At 44.3% G+C, this 17,818-nt stretch overlaps 1 protein-coding gene and 1 long non-coding RNA gene across 14 annotated transcripts in view; one reads left to right on the forward strand and one right to left on the reverse strand.

Annotated features, from left to right (window-relative positions):
* Window positions 1-2,822, forward strand: part of LOC130283300 (uncharacterized) — a 35,972-nt gene extending 33,150 nt beyond the window's left edge. The window contains exon 3 of the long non-coding RNA XR_008846637.1: window positions 2,472-2,822. This is a non-coding gene — a long non-coding RNA (uncharacterized LOC130283300). The remainder of the gene's footprint in view (window positions 1-2,471) is intronic.
* ARVCF (ARVCF delta catenin family member) overlaps window positions 1-17,818 on the reverse strand; it is a 770,059-nt gene that overhangs the window by 567,928 nt on the left and 184,313 nt on the right. The window lies entirely within an intron of this gene.

Below are 17,818 nucleotides of genomic sequence, written 5' to 3' on the forward strand. Positions count from 1 at the left end.
AAACACTGGTCTATTACATTGAAGAGATCACATGAGTGTTTCATTTGGTGGGGTGGCTGATGTGTGGGAGGGAGAAAAGTGAGCTCACATTTACAAACAAGGAATCATGGGATTTGTAGTTTAAGGGAATGAACAACCAGGGGAAATAGCCAGTTTACCAAAAGATAGCTTTAGCGTTATAGTAATCTCACAACATTTAGCCATTTAGCCCCAAGACAAGCGCCAATCCTTCCTAAGCATGGCAAATACTGTCTGGCAGGTACATACTAAAATCACCTTATGGTGGATAACCCTTTAAAGGTAGATGTGGCATTCCTTAAGGAGATACATCTGGTAGTGGCTGACTTCACATGCATTCAGAGGCTATGGGTTGTAATTGACTCCAAGGCTGGGGATCCAGTCTCATTAAAAGTAATTGTCGGAAATCTAACTTCAGTTTTACTATAAAGAGGGCAAAGGAGAAAAAAATCCAAGCAACAGATACAAAGCCAAATCTGGGCATAGGGATACTCTTCTGCAAGTTTATCTGATTAATGGAGGTTAATAAACCCAGAAAGATGGAGAATATACACATTTATCCAATGTTAATAATTTATGGTAAAGGCTTGACTATATCATAGTCTCTACACTTCTAATATATAAAAAGAATATAAGCAGAGCAGAGTTGACACAGCTCACCCTTGTGCCCTCGCCACGACACGGACAGGACCGGACCCCAGTCCAACAATAGTAGTAGACATGAAGAGAGAGTCCAGCGTGGCAATTCAAGCAATGTTCGGTACTTTATTCAGCAATCAGCCAACCTGGAAGACAGGTGACGCGTTTCGGCTACAGTGCGTAGCCGTAGACTAAGGCTACGCACTGTGGCCGAAACGCGTCACCTGTCTTCCATGTTGGCTGATTGCTGAATAAAGTACCGAGCATTGCTTGAATTGCCACGTTGGACTCTCTCTTCATTTCTACTAATAAAAAGAATATGTATTGAAGAACTTAGCTGACCCATCCTGCATTTTAATTGCAGGATCATCGACCAAAGCTTCTGATAATCTATGTAAATGTTCATCATAACTGACCTAAGAAGAGACCTTTCAAACTCATTTAAAAGGTTAAAGGCTGTGACATGAGTCAAATTGAGTTCATGAAGATAAGCCACAATTAATTTGGGAGAAAGCAAAGATGGTAATGTTTGGCTATCTTATCTTACCCATCAAAAGTTAAATAAGAAATTAAGCTTAAATAAAAAACAGAGCCTTACATGCGCAGTAAATGTAAGGTGCTACAGTGAGTAACTTTACACAGGGTGCTGTACATTACCGGCGTGGCTATGTAGCGAGTGCAGGAGCGGTTGCAAGATTGAAAGCAAACACATCAAGGGTTGAAAATAGACTAAGAAGTGAGGGCTAAACCTATATTTCAAAGAAATACATGTAGAGGTGCAATGCAGTGTATTCTGGACTATCTACGAAAAAAAGGAAAAAAAGCAAATACACTAGTGCAATGCACACTCTTCAAGAAAAAGCAAAAAATGTATTTGTAAAAATGTCAAAAATATCTTTATTGGCCCATATACACAGTGTGCAAAAAAAGACATACATGTATTAAAATCAATTAAGAAGTGCTCAAACCTGAGCACATCCTCCTAGACATGAAGGGGCAAATCCACCCTCCAGTGGGCACATGTACAGATATTAATACAATGAAAATTGCTTGATCTGTCCTAATCCCCAACCCTAGATCCAAGACATGAATACCATGGCTATCAAATAGTATGGCTAAATCCTAATGAATAATGTGTAATCTATGTTGCAACTATGTAAATGCACAGGCTAAGCTGGCTCTCCTTCAATACACAAAAACATAACCATACAAATTAAATATGCAAACCACAAGATGCCAAACTAAGGATTAAATAGGGGCAAGGCTACAGTCTTAAAGGAGTAGTCCAGCAAAATTTTTTTTTTATCCCATTGATCATTATGTTAAAAGTTATACAATACAGTCAATTACCCCATGTGACATCCGACCCCCATATGGAGCTGCTCATCGTCATGTTTTGCAAGGCACCATAATCAGCGTGCATGCGCACTCAGCAATCCCGGCTCTGGCCCCCGTGTGACCCTAACCGGCAGTCTGCAGTTCCTGGACCTGTGCTGTAGTTATGTGAGCACAGTATACTTACATTGCTACAGCGCAGGGTGAGCCCTGTGCAGCGCACAGGAGTGGAGAGGAGATTGTGCAGTGACTGGGGCAGTGGTCTGGCACAGGGGAGGCAGAGGGGGGGGGGGCATAATATATTATAATATGAAGGGTGGGGAGTGAGAGGAAGGGAGGGCTTGAGAGCAAGAAAACTGTTACTATGAATCATGGGTAATGTCATTTGTGACGTTGTCAAGTTGACCAAAATTATTCTGACTGCCAATCAATATATATTTTAATACTGATATATTTATATGCCCTTTCTAATGCTGAAGGAAAAAGATATCTGTTGAACTATGCACAACTTTCCTGAGCTTGTAATCTACTCGTGACTAAATAACCTTGGAACAACGCTAGAAGACCCAAGATGAGACGTCGAGTAAAAACATTTGAGGAAGATGCAGATTGTATAAGAAGGGCAAAGAGCGAGAGGGCTGCATAAATGAACTTTGGCCAAGAAAGAAATTAATGGACACTAGATATGCTAATATATACAGACAAAATAGTCAAACAACCGATCAAATTGAAATATGCTAATTGTGATGTCATAACTAACCTTCTTTGCACAATGTAAAAACCAAATTTACTTCCTGTAATAAACAGAACTCCCTGGGGTACTGAGGAGGGAACTCATACCAACCTGGCCTGGTGTGAATTTTTTTATGTTGACGCTCGGAAATTAGTACAGCTGTAGTGACTCACAGATTAAGGACTCACATTAACGAATCCTTAACAACGTCACCTGCACTTGTCCAGTACCCGGAAGCAATGAAATGGACCACGCGCTGCAGCGGGGGAACTGGCAAACGGATTTCAACAAAGAGCACCTCTATTGACAGGTATTTACACACCCTGTCTTCTGGTGCTTTTTTTTTTGGGGGGGGGGGGGGGGTACAATAATCCTTTAAGGGATATATGGGAATACTTCCACTGTACCTGTTGCCAGGGGATGGTATAGAAGCTCTATACAGAGCCAATACCTGTGTATTGTGTTGACAGCCTGATTTATATTGACGTCTAAAAGTATAATAGAACAGTAATGAAATCCTCTGCACCCAAATTATATTGATATCTGATGAATATGCACAAGTCTACACAGCAAAGCAGACACATAAGCTGCAAAAAAACAAAGAAGTGTCAGCCTATTAAGTTCTACCATAAAAACCTAATTCAAATAAAATGTAATTTTATTTATGTCAAATCCATTTTAAAATATTTCATTGAATAATAACTGTTCCTTACATATTGTAATATGTCTTGAAAATAAGTACTAAAGGAACTAAATAAGTACTAAAGGAACTAAATAAGTACTAAAGGAAGCAGTTTTATAGCTTACAAAGGCTGAGTAAAAACAGATACTGCCTTGTAAAATCAAAGAGGTATACAATGGCAATGTATAGCAGTGCCCTTTGGAATTTACATTATAAATCTACAACTAAATAAGAGGTTGATGTCACATTAAAACCCTATATCATGAAGATTTTAAGACTTTTCATGCTCTCTCATAGCACATACTAAATATCAGAAGTACCTGCACGATTTATATATTGATAAGTGAAAAGAGCAAGACCATACTATTCACTAGCTGCTTGTTAAAACAAGACTAAATGGTATACTAAAAGATCCCTATATTGCCGACCTGCAATAAACTATGATCAGTACCTAACAGTAGAGTATGTACAACCTTGAAACTCATGATTAATATTGTGTAGAACATACAAAGGGTAAGTATACCTTTGAAACTGGTATTTCTATATTGCGCTGATTCATATAAAACACAATAAAATAAAAGGATATTGTAAATACAATTGACTAAAATAAACTGCTCAAAAAAAATAAAGGGAACACTCAAACAACACAATGTAACTCCAAGTCAATCACACTTCTGTAAAATCACACTGTCCACACTGATTGACAATCAATTTCACATGATGTTGTGCAAATGAACAGAAAACAGGTGGAAATTATAGGCAATTAGCAATAAAGGAGTGGTTCCACAGGTGGTGACCACAGACCACTTCTCAGTTCCTATGCTTCCTGGCTGATGTTTTGGTCCCTTTTGAATGCTGGCAATGCTTTCACTCTAGTGGTAGCATGAGATGGAGTCTACAACCCACACAAGTGGCTCAGGTAGTGTAGCTCATCCAGGATGGCACATCAATGCGAGCTGTGGCAAGAAGGTTTGCTGTGTCTGTCAGCGTAGTGTCCAGAGCATGGAAGCGCTACCAGGAGACAGGCCAGTACATGAGGAGACGTGGAGGAGGCCGTAACTACGCCTTTGTGCATTGAGAAGCAGGAGCCCTGCAAAATGACCTCCAGCAGGCCACAAATGTGCACGTGTCCACTCAAATGGTCAGAAACAGACTCCATGAGGGTGGTATGAGGGCCTGACGTCCAAAGGTGGGGGTTGTGCTTACAGCCAGACATGAGCAGGATGTTTTGCATTTGCCAGAGAACACTCCACTGGCGCCCTGTGCTCTTCACAGATGAAAGCCTGACTGCCATTAGGTACCGAGATGAGATCCTCAGACCCATTTCAAGACCATATGCCCAAGTTGAATCAGCCTGTAATGTGGTTTTCCACTTTGATTTTGAGTGTGACTCCATATCCAGACCTCCATGGGTTGATAAATTTGATTTCCATTGATAATTTTTGTGTGATTTTGTTGTCAGCCCATTCAACTATGTAAAGACAAAAGTATTTCATACGATTAGTTCATTCATTTAGATCTAGGATGTGTTAGCTTAGTGTTCCCTTTATTTTTTTTTGAGCAGTGTTATATATCTATCACACACAGAACTATGTGTCGGCATAGGTACAGACTGTGTGTAATTTAGTGAATTGTGCCCATTAAAGGGTTTTACTATCTCCATATTTAGTTTTTAAATTGTAGGGCATGTAAAAGTATATATTTTTGTAAACAAAGAATTGTCAAACTTGCTTCCTTTTCATGTTACAGATGCTTTTCTCATACCACTTTTCCTTATTCTAAAGCAGTGGACTGGCTGTTGACATCACATACTCTCTTTGCACAGAGCAGGAGAGGGACATTATCTGCCAGGAATCTTATTTATATATAAACATAATCACTGACAAAGGCTCTTCTCCTTGTGTGCAAGCTTTACTGTGTCAGTGAGTCATGCCAAGTGCTAGTAGCTTGCACAAAAACCAGCAAATCCAAGAGCCCTCCTTGTTGAAAGCAGGAAGAGGGAAGAGGCTCTGAAAAAGCAGAGGAGAACACCTTCAATTAAATTTTTTTAAATAACCCATTAAACATTGGGGGTCAAATCCCCAGGATCCACACCAATTTTGGAAATAGTGATCTCCCTTTCCCATTGAAAGACTGACTGTGAATGTGTGCCTATTACACTGCAGTAAATGAGAAACAGTCAATGCACAAAAAAAAAACAGGAAAAAATGCTTACATCATGGATAGCTCAAGGAAGTTGGTCACTATTACCAAATGTGTATTGCAACAATGGCCATCACTGACAGAAACGAACAAGGAAATATAATGTATAATACACTAACGGTGCCTGTTGTTTATTTTAAGGGGCAATAACAATATGTGTTTTGCAGCAAAAGCTTGTAAATTGGTGATTCTGCTTCTTGGTTGTTCCTTTACAAGATACGTGCATTCTCTGACAACTACAACAAAATGTTCTTGATCTCACAGTTATAAATAGACGATGTTACTTGAAGAACAGAATCATTACAACATATAAATAATTGGCAGCAATAGCCTGATAAAAGGTGCCAGCATTTCTCTCAAAGTTAAATCCTTGTACTGGAATTGAAAAAAAATCTTTGGTTTCATTTGCTGTAGCTGATAAGCAATATTTGAAAAATATTTCAGTTACTGGTACCACACAAATGTAATGAGAAAGATGTTTTATAAGACATTTAAAAGAGGATGAAAAGCACCATAAGGCATCAGTCATAAGGACATCAATGAGTTAACAGATAAGATTTTTTTTTTTTTTAAAGACAACAAATTAAAAATATGTGTTTATAAATTTATATAATAAATATTATAAATATGATTTATTCAGCCCAGGCTATGTTTTGACACTTAAAGGGGTACCCCAGCAGCTAATTTTGTTAGTGAAGTAGCTCCCTTTTGTTATTGTAAAGGCTTTATTAATTGATGTGTTATTTTTTTCTGCAGGATGTTTGTGTTTTTATTACCTGTATCTTGGGCCGGATGTGCTGTAGTTTTTCAATGTATCCGTGACACCACAATGGCAGCCATGTTCGCTTCATGTTGTGGATCAGAGAGTGGGTGTTCTTTCACAGACCCTCCTTATGAACATGTATGTTGTTTGTTCGCTGGGGCTGCCTTGATTGGTGTTCAGTTTTGCTCGCCGGTTAACCCCAAATTTATGCCCCTGTGCATATTTATAATAAATTACTGGCCCCAGTGTGCAAAATACGTTTGTTCCCCCCTGGTGTCCTTATGCCCCCATTTCCTTACCCCCCCCCCCCCCCACCCCCGTCCTTATGTGTGAGAGCTCACCGACGGGACCAGAGCGCACCGTGTCCATATTATTATCATCCCCCGCTGCCTGATGCTCCTAATCTTCTTGGAGCAAGGCAGCAGCGGGGACATGTCGGGATCTGCCACTGCCCATGTCTCCCCTGCGGCAGGACATCATTCATTCATTCGCTGCCGCCGCCGCCACTGCCAACCGATATGTCCACGCTGCTGCCCTGCTCCAAAAAGATGAGGAGCATCAGTCAGCGGGGGATAAGGATAATGATATGGACACGGTGCGCTCTGTTCCCAGCGGTGAGCTCTCACAGATAAGGACGGGGGGAGGTCATAAGGAAACGGGGGCATAAGGACACGAATAAACTTATTTTACACACTGGGGCCAGTAATTTATTATAAATATGCACGAGGGAATAAATTTGGGGTTAATACAGTAATACAGTGATAGTTTAAAAACCCCGCCAGGAGCCCTGAATGGCTCCTCGGTGCCGGCCATTCAGGGCTCCCGGCGGGGGATTTAAAAATGAAAGTATACACTGTACAGACATCGCAGGGGACCGCACCATGCCGCCCGCTCCCCTGCTTTATAACTGCTGATCGCATCGGGTCTCAGAAGTGAGACTCAGTACGATCAATCACTAATCCCCTGTACTACTACCCCCACCATGGAACAGGCTCTGTTCCATGATGGGGGTAGTAGTACAAACATTAATCTGGCCTCCCAGCCACCTGCAGACTCCCACAGCCAGGGAACTGCTACTCTCATCATGGAAAGGAGTCTGTTCCATGATGGGAGTAGTAGTAGTTCCAGCTGCGGGAATCTGCAGACAGCTGATACTAACGGATGAAAAACTGATGTGTGCGAGCGACGTGTTTGTTTGTGTCTGTCACGTACAACAGAAACTCCTGATTGACCAATATCCCACAAAATTAACAAACACTGACAGGGCAACATAGCAACCAAAGACCTAGCCACAGGAGAGACAGAATGCCAAAAATAAGGGCAGGAATTAGGCGTCATCAAAAAAAACAAAGGGGAAGTACTGGGCTTGACAAACAGTAAGCCGTGCGGATTCGAAACGAAAGCAAAGTACACGTCCCAAATGAAAAAAACAGTGCATGTGGCCTGCTGGGATTTGTAGTTTGGAGCCCAGCAACAAAAAGGAAACAGCAAAAGCTAAAAAAAAACATCAACTTGCAGACAACAAGCACATCAGAGAACCGAAAAATAGCAACCAAGACACAAAGGAAACAAAGGACAAACAACAAGGGTAAGTTAAGATGACAAAAACACATTGACCACCGGAGTACCCCTTTAATTGAGCTTGCCAGAGAGAGACAAGCAATTCCAATTGGTCTGCAACAATGTTTAGGTAGGAGGTATGTGTCAAAGTGTTGTTTAGGTAGGTGGTATGTGTCAAAGTGATGTCCACATGAATTCCAGGACCAAACTTTCCCAGCAGAACATTGTCTAAACCCCTTAGGGACTCAGCCCATTTTCACCTTAAAGGGGTACTCCGGCCCTAAGACATCTATCCCCTATCCAAAGGACAGGTGATAAGATGTCTGACCGAGGGGGTCCTGCCACTGGGGACCCCCACAATCTTGCATTTGGCACCCACCTCTTTGAGCTGCACGCTGCGTTGCCAGCTCACAAACTGCAGGGTGCTGACCATGGGGCCGGTCATGATGCCACGATACTCTGATCCCATGGTCATCACCCGGCAGTTTGTGAGCTGGCAGCGTGGCGTGCAGCTCAAAGAGGTGGGTGCCAAATGCAAGATTGCGGGGGTCCCCAGTGGCGGGAGCCCTGCAGTCAGACATCTTATCCTTTGGAAAAAAAAAGCTAATTGAACATAATGTCCCACCAAACTCCAAAAATGGGCTGGACAAAATTATTGGCACCCTTTCAAAATTGTGGAAAAATAAGATTGTTTCAAGCATGTGATGCCTCTTTAACCTAACCGGGGAGCAAGTAACAGGTGTGGGCAATATAAAAATCACACCTGAAAGCAGATAAGAATGAGAGTTCACTTAGTCTTTGCATTGTGTGTCTGTGTGTGCCACACTAAGCATGGACAACAGAAAGAGGAGAAGAGAACTGTCTGAGGACTTGAGAACCAAAATTGTGGAAAAATATCAACAATCTCAAGGCTACAAGTCCATCTCCAGAGATCTAGATTTACCTTTGTCCACAGTGCACAACACTATCAAGAAGTTTGCAACCCATGGCACCCATGTAGCTAATCTCTCTGGGCATGGACAGAAGAGAAAAATTGATTGATAAGCACCCCCAAACAAGTTCCAAAGATATTCAAGCTGTCCTACAGGCTCAGGGAGCATCAGTGTCAGAGCGAACTATCCGTCGACATTTAAATGAAAGGAAACGCTATGGCAGGAGACCCAGGAGGACCCCACTGCTGACACAGAGACATAAGCAATACTACAATTTGACAAAATTAACTTGAGTAAGCCAAAATTCTTCTGGGAAAACATCTTGTGGACAGATGAGACAGATTTTTGGTAAAGCCCATCAAACCCAGAGATTTTTGGTAAAGCCCATCAAACGATCAAACGGAATGAGGCCTACAAAGAAAAGAACACAGTACCTACAGTGAAATATGGTGGAGGTTAAGTGATGTTTTGGGGTTGTTTTGCTGCCTCTGGCACTGGGTGCCTTGAATGTGTCCAAGGTATCATGAAATCTGAGGATTACCACTGGATTTTGGGTCACACTGTACAACCCAGTGTCAGAAAGCTGGGTTTGCGTCTGAGATCTTCCAGCAGGACAATGACCACAAACATATGTCAAAAAGCACCCAGAAATGGATGGCAACAAAGTGCTGGAGAGTTCTGAAGTGGTCAGCAATGAGTCCAGATCTAAATCCCATTGAACACCTGTGGAGAGATCTTAAAATTGCTGTTATGAAAAGGCGCCCTTCCAATAAGAGAGACTTGGAGCAGTGTGCAAAGGAAGAGTGGTCCAACATTCCAGCTGAGAGGTGTAAGAAGCTTATTGATGGTTATAGGAAGTGACTGATTTCAGTTATTTTTTCCAAAGGGTGTGCAACCAAATATTAAGTTAAGGGTGCCAATAATGTTGTCCAGACCCTTTTTGGAGTTTGGTGTGACATTATGTCCAATTTGCTTTTTTTTCCTCCTATTTTTGGTTTAGTTCCAATACACATAAAGGGAATAAACGTGTATAGCAAAACGTGTTACTGCAATCCTTTTCTGTGAGAAATACTTCCTTTTCTAGAAAAATTTCAGGGGTGCCAACATTTATGACCATGACTGTATATATATATATATATATATATATATATATATATATACATACATACACACACATATATATATATTACATATACACGCACACAAAGTCAGAGCTTGCAAGCTATTTTAAACCACACTTTTATAAAACCCAAGTGTTATGCTCTGTAGGAAATGTAATAAAAAAAAATATTCAAAAATCAATTTCCCAATTTGTAAATAATGTGCTAAGGAGATGGTCAATGATTTGCTTGTGATGTAGTCATGACTCAGACAATCTTATTTAACACAGAGCCACAGGTAGCAACTACCTTGCGTCATGAAGTTTAGGAAAGAAAAGGCTTTAATTTGGAGTTCTTTAATCTCTGATTAGCATAGAGAGGAATCCAGACGGTAGTAATTGCAAATCAATGTAAGTTTAGGAGGAAATATAGACTTTGATAATGAGACCAATGGATCTCTCCTTAGCCACCGACTTGGCTGTTACTAAAACAGGCTTCAGATATGAGCAGGTAAAGAGTTTCACATGTCTGCTTCTAATAAAATGATTCATGAACCACATGTTGTTTTCCAAATTCCAACATTCATATTAATAGGTTAGTAAAAGGGTTAGATTTTAGATGTTCAGTGAAAACTGGTAGGGTAAAAGGCTACATTGCCGCAATTACTAGTTCAAGTTCCCCACCAACACTCAAGTTAACAAACCTATTCAGAAGTTCCTCCAAAATATTATTTTGTCTGTTTAACGCCTTAAACGGGTATTCCGGGCAAAAACATTTTATCCCCTATCCAAAGGACACATCACGCCACGCCCCCTCCATTCATGTCTATGGGAGGGGGCGTGACGGCCATCACACCCCCTTCCATAGACATGAATGGAGGTGGCGTGGCTTGAAGTCACGTCCCCATTCCCGGAAACCCGGAGGTTTCCGAAACTGGAGATTCAGCACCCAAATAGAATGCGGGTGCTGCAGGGGGATCGCGGGAGGTTCTCAGCAGCGGGTCCCCCGCGATCAGACATCTTATCCCCTATCCTTTGGATAGGGGATAAAATGTTTTTGCCTGGAATACCCCTTTAAGGACACAGGACATAAATGTACGTCCTGAAGTCCTGGTACTTAACACATCAGGACGTACTTTACATCCTTCTACATGATGCGAGCACCAAACCGGTGCTTGCATCATGCATGGCAGGTCCCAGCTGCTATCAGTAGCCAGGGACCCACCGGCAATGTCTGCCATTAACCCCTCAGATGGGGGGTCCAATGCAGATCACGGCATCTGCGGAAATGCGGGGGCTTGAATGGATGATCATATCCCCACACGCCAGTTGGAGGTCCCCTTATCTTCTCCAGCTGTAATCCTGGGGTCTTCTTCTCTGGTCTGACATTGTGCAGATCAGAGAAGAAGATTGCCGATAATACTGATCAGTGCTATGCCTATGCATAGCACTGAGCAGTATCTGCAATCTAATGATATGGGGACATAACATTTTTTTTATAAAAGGTGAAAAAGCTCCTCCCAATAAAACTTTAAATGGCCATTTTTTCCCCCCATTTTATCCCAAAAAGCGTAAAAAATGTAAAATGAATAAACATATCTGGTATCACCACATGCGTAAATATCCGAACTATCAAAATATAATATGGTGAACGGCGTAAACGTAACAAACAAAAAAATTTCCAAAACTGCAGATTTTTTGTCAAATCACATTTACAAAAACATAATTAAAAGCAATGAAAAAGTTATATATATGTTGTACCAATAAGAACTACAGATCACAGTGCAAAAAATGAGTCCTGATACAGCCCTGTATACAAAACAATGAGAAAGTTATAGGTGGTCAAAATAGAGTGATTTTAAACATACTAATTTTGTTAAAAAAGTTGTTAAAGCAGTACAATAATAGAAAACCATATAATCATGGGTATCATTTTAATTGTATAGACCCACAGAATAAAGAAAATAAGGAGATTTTTTTAACACTTACCGTAAAATCTCTTTCTCCAAGGATACATTGGGGGTCACAGACCGTGGGGTGTACGCTGCTGTCTCTAGGAGGTATGACACTATGCCAACAAGAGAAGTCGGCTCCTCCCAGCAGGATATACCCGCCTCCGGGCCCTGAGGTAATCAGTTTTAGTACCAGAGCAATAGGAGGGGACAGACAGATCAAGGAAAAAACACGAACTGTCCGAGAACCAGATGAAAATATATAACTGAACACACCCTCGGACAGAGAACGAAAGAGAAACCCAAAAGGGCGGGAGCTGTGTCCCCCAATGAATCCTTTGAGAAAGAGATTTTACGGTAAGTGTTAAAAAATCTCCTTTTCTCTATCTGCTCCATTGGGGGATACAGACCGTGGGACGTACCAAAGCCGTCCCTTGGGTGGGCAGATAGACAGGCAGACGGCTGTTCCACTGCCGCCTGCAGCAGTCTACGGCCCAGACTAGCATCAGCCGATGCGAAGGTATGAACCCGATAGAACCTCGAGAAAGTATGCAAAGACGACCAAGTAGCGGCCTTGCAAATCTGCGAGGCCAAGGCTAGTTCTGGAGAGCCCAGGATGCCCCAACAGAAACGGGTAGAATGAACCACAATCCTGAAGGGAGGAATCTTCCCCCTACAGCGATAGGCTTCCGAAATGGCAGACCGGATCCCTTACGACGACCTTCAGTAAAGACGAAAAAGGAATCGCACTGACGAAACGAAGAAGAGATAGAGATGTAATACCTAACAGCCCAAACCACATCCAGTTTGTGGAGTAAATGCTCCCTAGAATGAGAAGGAGCGGGATAAAAGGACGAAAGAACAATGTCCTCATTGAGATGAAAGGCCGAAACAACCTTAGGCAAAAAGGAAGGATCTAGCCGGAAGACAACCTTGTCCTGGCGAAGCACAAGAAACGGAGAATGGCAGGAGAGAGCAGCCAATTCAGACACTCTCCGAATGGAGGAGATAACAACAAGAAAATGCCACCTTCCAAGAAAAGAGGCGCAGGGACACTTCCCCAAGGGGTTCAAAAGGTTCACCTTGGAGTACCCCCAGAACGAGTTTCAAGTCCCAAGGGGGAGAAGGTGACCGATAAGGAGGGGCAGCACTCGTTGAAGGAAGGTCCGGACATGAGAATTAGAAGCCAGAGGACGCTGGAAAAGAAAGGGCCGAAACCTGACCCTTAAGGGAACTGAGAGACAACCCCAGTTCCAATCCCGACTGCAAGAAAGAGAAAAGAAGACGGGAAACCGAAAAGGTAACAGGACACAAGACCTGAGCTTCACACCAACTAAAATAAGACCGCCAGGTACGGCGATAAATTTTTGCCGAGGAGGACTTATGAGCCTTGAGCATGGTGCGAATGACGGCAGGGACGGCAATAGGGGTGGCACAGGAGACCTTGAGCATGGTGCGAATGACGGCAGGGACGGCAATAGGGGTGGCACAGGAGACCTGAGATAAGAGGTCTGGACGATAGGGAAGGCGCAACGTTAAGTTGTTCAGGAGCCTGACCATGACGATGTACCACGCCCGCCAGCCCCAGGTTGGGCCACTAGAATGACGGAAACGTCCCACTGAGAGTTTCCTCAAGACCCCGAAAAGAGAAGAAAGGGAGGAAACAAATTAGGTAGGGCAAAGCTCGACCACCAAATAGACAAGGTAGGGCAAGGCTCGACCAAGAGAGAGGAACGCTTCGGTTGTGGCAGGACCAGCAGAGGTCCTCGTCTGGAGCGCCCCTGGGGTTGCAGATCACAGCAAACACCCCTGGATGTAGGGACCAGTGCCTTGGACGACTGAGGACTGGCCGAGAAGGTCACATCCCAGGGACGGCCAGACTGAAGATAACTGAGATGGCCGGAAACCTGAGTTCCGCCCAGCAGGAAAATTCCCAAGAAGCAAGCGAAGAAAGAATTGCCCCAGGCCCCAAAATGTTGAAGGGGAAAAAGTTTTACAGGGGGGCCAAGACCCCAGACCGGGCGGTCCCTGAAAACACCTCCCCAGTCTGACAGACTGGCAGGGATGGACAGGAAGGAACACCCCCGAAAAAAATTGCGGGAAAACGAAGCCACCATAGAAGGGACCAACAAGACTGACGAGAGAGGACGATTTTGCGGCCGAGAGACAATGGAGACCTGTCACAACGGAAGAAAATCACCAGTTGAAGAGGTTGGTGATGAAACTGGGCAAATGGCACGGCCGCCACCTATCGACCAAGGACATCCATGCAAAAGCTAATGGTAACTGGGGCAGGGAGCCGAAGGCATCAGACTCTTGAAAATAGTCGGCAGAGTCGAAAGCGGGCAGAGACCACATCGAACTTGAGTCCCAGGAGAGCGGTTGGGCTTGTCCCAAATGACCATCCAACCGAAGTGAGACAAGGTCTGGAGGTTGAGACTAAGCCTCTCCAGGATATGACCATCCAACCGAAGTGAAACAAGGTCTGGAGGTTGAGACTAAGACTCTCCAGGATCTGAGTCCTGGCTGGAGCTCAGATCAGGAGGTACTCCAAATAAGGAATCACGGAAACAACTGTTGTCCGTAAAAAAAGCTATCACAGGTGCCAGGACTTTGGTAAAGGTCCGCAGAGAAGTGGCCAGACCGAAATAGATAGCCACAATAGAAAATGACCGTCCGGAAATGCAGAGCAGAGGAACCGCTGATGACCGGGAAACAATGAGAAGTGGAGGCAGGCGTCCTTGATGTCCACCAAGGAATGAAACTCCCCTTGAACCATGGACGCCAGCACCGAACAGAGAGACTCCATTCGGGATGGGAACGCAAGATGCTGGCTTAGATACTCGAGAACCAAGACTGGGCGAACAGAATCGCCTTTCTTGGAGACCACAGAGAGGTTGGAATAAACCTTGAAAATGTTCCCCTGAAGTTGCATGTGCAGGCATCCCGGAGGGTAAGAGGCGACCAACCACCCGAGAGAGGTCAGCAGGTGGGGGCAACCCTTCAGGCCGAGGAAGGCCTACGGGGCCTGATGGGGCCGCCAAACGGCCGGAACGGATAGCCGACCTCCGGGAGGAATGGGATCGGAAAGAGGATCCCTCTTCCCATGAAGGCGCCTGGCTGGACCATTTGTTGGTACCCTTTGTTGGTACCAAAGGTCCGCAGAACCGGAAGGAGAACTTACGACGGGAAGCGGTTCTGTGAGTCTTACCAGAGGTAATAAAGAACTCTTTTTCCGCCCGTCGCCTCACTTCCTGAAGGTGGTATCCGCATTCCAGGCTTAAAGCCACATGAAGGGACGGTGGCTACCAGGTAGCTTGTGGTAAAGGCAGCACAGTGGCTGCACATGGAAGCGGAACACAGAAAAATCTCTGGCTGCAGAGCATCGGAGAGCTAGATTAAATAAATCCTCCAGAGGGATCTTGAAGACTACCCTAGCGGAGTTGGAAGAACATACTAAAAAGGGCCTTTGACACCCAGGCAGAAGCAAAAGCAGGAAAAACCTGCTGCCTCAAGGGCAGAGATTGCCAAAATATCCACCTTCATGTCCGCTGGATTCTTGAAGGCAGCCGCATCAGCCAACGGCCAAGTAGGCCGTTGGATTGGAGAGGAGGTCCGCCGAGCAATGAGGTCCTTGGCGAAGGAATACCGCGCTTGAACCTTCTTCGTTTCCTGAAACTTCTTGTCAGGGTGACTTCAGGCGGATACCCGCAGGGCCTAAAATTCAACGTGAGAGCTGAAAGTCTTGAGTGTCGGTCGGGCACAGAGAAGGAGACTTCTAGAGCCACGTCCGAAGTTCCTGGGTCCTTTAGATGAAAAGGTGTCTCTTATGGCCGCAACCACTGAGTACACCACATCAGCCACATCCGTGTGGTCCTCTGAGTTGGAGGCCGAATCAGAAACATCTTCCACAAGTTCTCCAGGTGAATGGGAACGTGTGAGGCGGCCCTGGAAGAGAGAGGGAGACTGACCTGGTACGCGCGTCTGGAGAGCCAGAGCGGCGACCCTGGGAGCATTCTCTAGAGGAGTGACGCTTGCTACAGGTCGGAGTAACGGGGTGATGCCTGCAAGGGGAGCGTCCGTGCCTGCCAGAATACTCGGAGGATGAGTCAGATGACACACCCCTATGATGCTGCGAGAGCGTCAGAATAGGGGGAGAGCGGGACCCTCCTCATAGAGAACGACGTGGCTGTCAGCAGCTTCAATGTAAAAAACACACACAGTCGTTCCACACTCACACACACAGTATATATGAATAAAGTGTAGAGAGTTGTGCCCCATCCAAACTGCCACTGCTCCCCTCAGTAATAAAGGACCCCCTGTCAATTAGACCCATGAGAAAAGTGGGCCAAAAACTGAGGGTCTCCAGCTGTTGCAAATCTGCACCTAAGGAGAAAGGGAAATATACTCACCTCAGTCAGAAGAACTTACCTCATGAAGTCTTCCTATGAAGTCTTCAGCCAGCTTTATCACCTGCATCATGCCGGGCTACCATGTGCGAGCGAGGCGAGCAAGGAGATAGGGTGACCCGGACCCATGAGGTAAAACCCCAAGTGCTGACCGTTGGCGAGAGGGGGTGAACAGCGCATATACGTAATGTCTGTGCCCCCTTACTCGCAATGGGGAAACAGTGAGCCGCAGTTCCTGAGTCCCCACCTGAAAACATGACAGAAAAAGGAATAAAGAAACTAACACATTCCCTAACTAGGAAAATAATAAAACATAAGACCTCCTTCAGACACTAAGCTTAAACTGATTACCTCATGGCCTGGAGGAGGGTATATCCTGCTGTGATCCCCCAATGGAGCCGATAGAGAAACGTCATTTTTAGTGTAAAGTGTACAGCGTGAAAACAAAACCTTCCAAAATTAGCAAAATTTTTTCAATTTCCCCACCCAAATAATTGTTTTGGGTTGCGCCGTCCATTTTATGATAAAATGAGTGATTTAATTAAGGACAATTGGTTATCCAAAAAAACAAGCCCTCATATGGGTATGTGGTTAAAAAATATAAGAGTTATGATTTTTAGAAGGCCAGGAGGAAAAAAAGAAACTGCAAAAATAAAATTGGCTGTGTCCTTAAAGGGGTACTATGCCCCTAGACATCTTATCCCCTATCCAAAGGTTAAGGGATAAGATTTCTGATTGCGGGGGTCCCGCTGCTGGGGATCCCGGGATCTTGGCTGCAGCACCCTGCTGTCATTACTGCACAGAGAAAACTCGCTCTGTGCGTAATGACAGGCGATACAGAGGCCAGAGCGTTGTGAAATCACGGCCCCGCTCCTTCGTGACATCACGGCCCGCCCCCTTAATACAAGTCTATGGGAGGGGGCTTGACGGCCACCACACCCCTCCCATAGACTTGTATTGAGGGGCGGGCCGTGACATCACGATGCTCCGGCCCCTGTATTGCCTGTCATTACGCACAGAGCGACTTTGCTCTGTGCAGTAATGATAGCAGGGTGCTGCAGCCGAGATTCCGGGGTTCTCCAGTGGCGGGACCCCCGCGATCAGACATCTTATCTCCTATCCTTTGAATAGGGGAAAAGATGTCTAGGGGCAGAGTACCCCTTTAAGGCCAAAATAGGCTGTGTCCTTAAGGCGTTAAAGCAATTGTTTATCTTATATTTCAAGTGTCTATATTGGATGATATCCTTTTTTATAAAAGGAGAATAAAGATTCAGTGCCGTTACCCGAAATAACAGTTTCCAATAATTTCCAATAATTACCAATTACTGATATGAGATAAAAGGAAACTTTCCTAAAGGGGTACTCCAATCCTAGAACTCTCATCCCCATCCAAAGAATAGGGGATAAGATGTCTGATCAAGTGGGTCTGCATGGAGATTGCATGGGGTCCCAGCAGTGGAACCCCCGTAATTAGACATCTTATCCCTGGAGTAC

This window comes from Hyla sarda, chromosome 1, assembly GCF_029499605.1.
Source record: "Hyla sarda isolate aHylSar1 chromosome 1, aHylSar1.hap1, whole genome shotgun sequence".
NCBI lineage: Eukaryota > Metazoa > Chordata > Amphibia > Anura > Hylidae > Hyla > Hyla sarda.